Source organism: Montipora capricornis, chromosome 10 (assembly GCF_036669925.1).
Source record: "Montipora capricornis isolate CH-2021 chromosome 10, ASM3666992v2, whole genome shotgun sequence".
Taxonomy (NCBI): Eukaryota; Metazoa; Cnidaria; class Anthozoa; order Scleractinia; family Acroporidae; genus Montipora; species Montipora capricornis.
In genome coordinates, this window is record NC_090892.1 from 38,219,046 (window position 1) to 38,225,061 (window position 6,016).

Genomic DNA, 6,016 nt, shown 5'->3' on the forward strand with positions numbered 1-6,016 from the left:
ACCATATCGATCCAAGCTGCAAAGACAGGAAACAATCTTTGGGGAAACAACAGAGAAACATTTTACAAAAAGAGACATTCCGCCTTTAAACAACAGCATTGATGAAGATGCGGTCATGCCTTATTACACTTCACTTACCAGTTTTAACTTTTATGATATTCATTGATGTACTGATTTGAGTCCATAAAATAAAATAGATTGTGTCATTATAAAATACTGACCTTGTGTTTTTGCCTACAGGATTTAAAAGAAAAAACTGCTTGACGAGTTCGTCTGGTCTACGATATGAAGAGAGAACCTTTTGAATACTTAACATCTTCAGCTTAAAGGGCGTTTTGGATTCATACGTGACACGTTGGTGTGGTGTCGATTTCACTTCTCTCTAGGGGCAGGGTGACGAAGGAAAGATAAAGATTGATGAAGTTTGATCTTGGATACCTAGCCCTAGAGAGTAGTGAAATTGTCACAGGCATAACGGTCGTGTCACGTATGAATCCAAAATGCCTTTTCAATTAAGCTGTGGAGGCAGGAGCCCATGAGTAGAAGTGAGCAACTCCCATATATTCCTGTCACAGTGTTTTCACAGGCCGATTTATTTTTAGATTGAATTTCCCGCGAATGAGACTCCCGCAGGAGCCCAAAGACCAATCACAGAAAACTAACTTGACGTCATAGCGTCACCGAACCGGAACTGACTTTGTTGTTTTGCGACAAAGGTAGTCCAAACATAGATTGGTCTGTAAAAATGCCGTGACATAATATTGGAGTTGCTCGCTCCTATTAATAGACCTCTTTCATAATGGCGGCCAAATAAAATATTCTTTTGTTTTAATGCTAATAAGCCCTACTAGCCTCGCTACGACGAGCAAATTTCAAAAGAATATTTGTTTCAAAACGAGGGCAGTAGGTCTAATTAAATTAAATACAAAAGAATATAAAGTAGGTCGCCATTTATGAAAGTGGTCTATGGGCTCCTGGTGGAGGTTGCTTTCAAACTCTGGGCCTTTATTCTATCTCGTTTGTTATAGATCTTCACGTGAGAGTGGACAAAAGGCCGAATCAAGCCAATTTTTCGGATTAAATAGTCCTCCATCTGGGAGTTATCACTGTCTCCAGAGGTTTCGAGTTTCCAGCGTTGACATATGTTCATGAAGGAAAGGGGAAAATTTCAAAACTACAATCGTGGTCAAAAGTTGTTGGGAAGGTTGCGGGCATCAGCTCACTTCACACCTAATTCGATTTTTCTAACTATTGGCTGAAGTGTTTGGGAAATACCATGCTCTTGTGGCCCCCCTCCGCCAAATTCAATGTTGGAGTTCTTCAGGTAACAAAAGTCACCATTTTTTCCCTGGAAAATCCAACATTGAAAAGGGGGAAGAGGGTTATCTGTAAAATGCAGCTACCTTCCCAACACTTTTGTCCATGATTGTAGCCCAGGACATCTCAAGTCGACACAAGGACTCAAATTGAGGCAAATTTAAGTTTATTTTATTTATTTTCGTCCCTGCATGTGAACTAGGATTAGCCGATATTTTCGGCATTTCATGTTTCCCGTAAAAACTCTACAAATCGTTACGTTGACTGAGCATTCGAATTATGCGTTTGGGTCGCCTGTAATTTCGCCAAAATTGCCAAATCCTCAACGCCCGAGTGGCGTAATTGGTAATCGATGTACTGCTGTGACAAAATTGGCGAAATCTAGCCAAATTTGCAAAGATTATCAGTGACGGTGCTCTTTCGCAAAATCTGCTATTTTCGCCATTTCGTGCTTTTCTGGACATAAGCCGTGGTCGAGGGAGCACGTTCGTTGCATTCGTTTGTGTGACTACAGCCTGTGCCGTCAGCGGAAAACTGCATAGGTAGCCGCGCCTTCGTATTGTAGCTTCCCGCCATTTTGGCAAGCTATTTCAATCATAAAAGAAAGTCCCCGGTATGTCTGAGCTTCGTTATGCAGAAATATGGTTTTTGGATGTTAACCGTGGGTTATTGTGCCGCCAAAACGGTAAACAATATTTGCAGGAACATTTTGTAAACCTTTTACGGATAATTCACTCGTTGGTTCAAGTTTTCACACTACTAGGCTTAGGTCGCCTATTTAGTTCATGTATCGGTTTTGTCACTAGATTGTTATCTCAGACTCAGAACAAGGAGTTCAAAAACACGTCTCTAAGAACAAGGAGTTCACAGTAAAGAGGTCGGAAGTTTAGCACGTACAACTGGGATTTGTATGTCAGAACCGTCTGTGAATAAACAACGTTTGGATTCAACTCCTTAATTACGTAATGTGCATAAGGCCAGTCACAGTGACAGACCTGCACGATCTCCCTTTTTTTGGGTTTTTGGTTACGGATAATTCGGAAACCTTCGATGAGTTTGTCCTTGAGAGACTTAGCCCTCTTGTACGAGATTAAAAGAGGTTTCTTGAGTATGTTTCCCAGCAATGGCTGGTTTTGAATAAAATTGTCAAAATTCCAGTTGCGCGTCAGTATTGCTTGAAGATTTCACACTGCTGGGTTGTATGTTGTGACGAATGGTAGAATTTTCTCGCTGGCTAATACTGGCTTTGGCAAAGAAGTCGGAAGTTTAGCACGAACAACTGGGATTTGTATGTCAGAACCTGTGTGTGAATAAACAACGTTTGGATGCAATTCCTTACGTAATGTGCATAAGGCCAGTCACAGTTTAAATTATTGGCCGCATATTGGCCAAACTGTGTATTTATAATGTAATCGTGACGTCAACTATTCTGTACTAGAATACTTTTACAGTTTAAAGTTTAAATATATTTTTCTATAGGTATTCGCATTAAATCTGCAACTAAGAGAGGAGAAAACGTTTGTGCAGCCTTTAACTTTAGTCTGGGGAAAAAAAAGATATGAAATCTCCTCCCTTCAAAACATTAAAAAAAAAAAACAAAAATGATAGATGAAGGTACTGTGCTATACGGTCACTACGGACATTCTTTGACTTCAACTAAGAGAAGCGACTCCTGGCCAATCCGGGTGACAGTTTTTAGTTGGACTTCCAAGTGGCAAATTGACGCTGCTTTCGTCGGAATAATAACGCTGTTACTAACATGTTTATCGGCAGGTTTGTCGTTCAAAAAGACATTTATTAGCATTACATCTTACTAGTTTCAAATTTGAGTTGACATCCTCCTCTTAAAATTCTTATCTCCATTTTCTATTTGAACGTCCAACTTAGACTTCAAAAAACCTATCATGATTTAGGCCTAATTACAATACTTTTTCACGCGTGGAAATTGTAATCGACAATATTTTTCGCTTGAAGAAACAGTTTTTACCACACGTTTCTCGTCGTTCTTACCACTTCAGTTGAATTTCGATCTGACACACCTGTGAGATTTCATATAAGAGGCAGATCAAGTCTGAGTATTGACAACTTTGAATGATCGCAGTGGCTTTTAATACAGTTTGTTTAATTGCCTTTGTTTAGCGGTATTCAGCCTGAAATCGTTCATACGAAACTTCACGTAACGGTCTCAACGTTCTTCACCGTTCCATGTGCTGTGGGGGATCAATCCTCAGAAAGGACCTCCGCCGAGTATAGGAACGCTGCAAAATGCAATATGAAATATTGCATATCATCGCAATCTCAATCAAACGAAAGCAAGTTTGAAACGCCCACCACATCCAAGGCTCAGGGCGTTCCATGGGGTCACGATAAAAACGGTATACAATATAGAGTGAATAAAAATGTAAAATACTGCATGCGAGTCCTAAAACGCTCGTGAACACAGTAACTTTACCAACTTTGGATGCATTGGTTCGACTTTGCCTTTGCAGCTGTTTTGAAACCATTTTTACGCTACGTATTACTTTTATTCCTCCATAAATGAAAGTTCCTGACAGAACTAGACCCCAGAGGATAAAAAATAGATGACAGAAGACGAATGCTTCTTCTGCGATTTGTGGTGCAAGAATAACGCCAATTACAGCCACGAGTACAGCAGTGAAATGAAACGAGATGACAGCTACGAAGAAGCGAGCATTCTGGAGCCTTTTCGATATAAGTTGAAGTCTTGCGACGCCCAGAAAAACATACAAGATCAAACAAAAAGCTGAAGTTAAACAGGGAAAAGAAATGTTGAACAGTAGTCCAGTAAGCCATCTCGGTAACTTTTGCCTCGATCCGTAAGGATCTAATAACAGGTAAAGCGCGCGTGTTGCGCATAAAACCACGAGCAAAACGTTTATGGCGATGATGTAGGGCTTACGCCGGGAAGTAGTTCTTTTGCTTGACTTGATCAAGGCAATGGTGAAAATGACTGATAAGAGAACGAACGCGGCACCCAGGCTTATCCAATGAACTTCCCACCATATTCCCCAGCGTGGTTTAGCCTTATTCCATTCTGGAACCGGTTCTCCGGCAACTGGAATTTCGCTGTACGCCATATTTTCGTCTTTCGAGTTGTTCTTGAAATTAAAACTGCCTAAATTTGAATTTATGCGGTGTTGTTTTTATATGCTTAACGCTTGCTATCAAAGATAACTTTACGTCATTTAGTCTGCGTCACTGATCATCCAAACAGCGGGACTTTATTGCGGTCAGTTTTAGTCTAACACCGGGATTAATTAATAACCACTTACAGCGGAAGTCGGTGAGCCGCCCAAGGCTCTATATATTCTAACATCTCGATTACGTGATTAGGCAGACGTTTCAGTTGACAAAATGGAAAAATACTCAGTCTCAATGGCCACTGCCATAAAACTAAAAAAAAAGTCACTAGGCAATTGTTGCTTCAAGATGACCGGTACCCGAAGAAATACTTTGGTTACTGAGACAATAGTCAAAACAACCCTTCGGGTGCACATTATTCATGCAAAAAAGACAAAAATGGTTCCACGTTAGTTGACCACGGTTGAACTTTCGATATTTCTAGCATTAGTGATGTTAATTTCCAGTTTCCAACCGTGAACTAACGTCAGAGGATGCTTCTAGAGCGGCAAGTGAACCATAACCAGCCGGTAGACTGTTGAAGTAAACCTGACTGTATAATGGTGCTTCATTGTTGGCGGAAGATTCCGAGTTTTTTAACGAGAGATAGAAAGAGCTCCAACTACCATTGTTTCTAGCTTTTGCAAGAAGGGGAACGTTCTTAGCTGCTAAAAGTTATCGATAACTACCCTCCTTCCATCCTACCGTCTGGCTATGGTTGAACTGCAGCTCTAAAAGCATCCGCTGACGTTATAACACGCGATAGTTAACAGGAACTTGAACATCAGCAATGCCAGAATTAGTCCAAAAGTTCAACCGGGGTCAACGGATATGGAGCGGTGATATAAATAACTTTAATTTTACTGCAGCTAACGAGTTTCAACAACCTTCAACTTTCACAAGTACAGTTTTCATAGCATACTTAGAGTTAATCATGATGAGGTGAAGTTAGAGTAAAACTTCAATTTGACAGTTTATAATTCGTAAGCATATCATTAAAGGAACTACACGTCATTTTTTTTGTAAAACTCTGCGTAGAAAACTGAATTAAAGAAGAGAAAGGAAAAGTCTCAACAGTAAATGAAAAACAAAATGACTTTTGAAATATAGTGACGGAATCATGAATAAACGTTTTGTATCCGTTACCGGAATCGCGCGCGTACTAGACGTTATGTTTCCGCAACGTTATCACACGATTCCGCAGTGTTCCAGTTCGCGGATTCCTCGGTGCTTCGTCCTGTGATATATGTTGCAGATATTAAATTAAAGAGAACTTTAGCCAAAAAAGTGAAACGTCAGTTGCACCTTATTTTTAATTAACGAATCTTTTAATATCCTAACAAAAGAGGTATAAAATGCTAATGAGGACTTGCTCAATCACCGAAGATCAAAAATGCAACATCGCAAAACTAGTGTAAGAGGGAAAGGAGCGAAATACAACCATGTAAAATGGACGGTTTTCAAAATCATGCAAACGAGGAAACAAAACATCTACAGCCTTAAATTCAAATGATACCACGAAATAACCGCGATCTGGTGATGCATCAGTTAACGTTTC